The following is an 878-nucleotide window of genomic DNA, read 5'->3' as shown; positions in this document are numbered from 1 at the left end:
ATTTAAATATGTCAATAGCTCCAAATTTCAATGACTTAACCTCAAACCAACTATACAATGTATAAATTAATATACAAATATTGAAAGCATTTAAAGAGAACAGGTGTGCAACATGAAGTTATTGTCCCATTTATATTGTGTAATTTATTGACAGTCCCTAACTAGCTCCACAGATGGGCTATCCAAAGTCAACCCAGCTTTGCCAGAGTCGCACACCAGGCGGCTGAAGTGAGTTAGTGAAAGAAGTTGGCTAACTTGCTAGCTAGTCTAGACTACTTCGAAACATGGTTAGACTATTTCAATTTATCCAGAAGGGTGAGTGAATGTAACTGTACTGTTTTGGCATAGGGAAGGTACAAATGCTTCCCACGTTTGAACACACACTAGACACCCACATCAGAGCACGCCTCTGAAACCGTTGTCGCATTTCCTACCGAGGAGACTTGAAACCAAGGCTAAATCAGTAAGTTCAGCCCCACTTTAATGACAGACATGAGTACATTAAAGTAAGTTAAACATGTACAGTTAATTGTGCCTAAATTACAGGCAATGACAAAAAAATGCAAAAGCTGTAACGTAAAGCACTGTGTAGTCTATATAAAGATGCCTATAAATTTGTCAGACACCTGAAAATAAAAAAAATATAGCTTTTTGCAAGATGTGATTGCACCACAAAACGCTTTTAAGGAAAATGTTTTGTTTAAGAGGAGTTGACAGACCGCTCATATGCTGCACAGTTTACGTCTAGCATGCTACGAGAATAAAGCACTTCTGAAATGAATTATTTATTATATTTTTTTCATTTAAACTTGCCTATCAACAAACTTGTATTTTGTGGAGTGTGTTACCAGAGGAAAATGTATTGAGTGAGAACTGAA

This window comes from Coregonus clupeaformis, chromosome 11 (genome assembly GCF_020615455.1).
Source record: "Coregonus clupeaformis isolate EN_2021a chromosome 11, ASM2061545v1, whole genome shotgun sequence".
NCBI lineage: Eukaryota > Metazoa > Chordata > Actinopteri > Salmoniformes > Salmonidae > Coregonus > Coregonus clupeaformis.
This window is presented reverse-complemented; position numbering follows the sequence as displayed.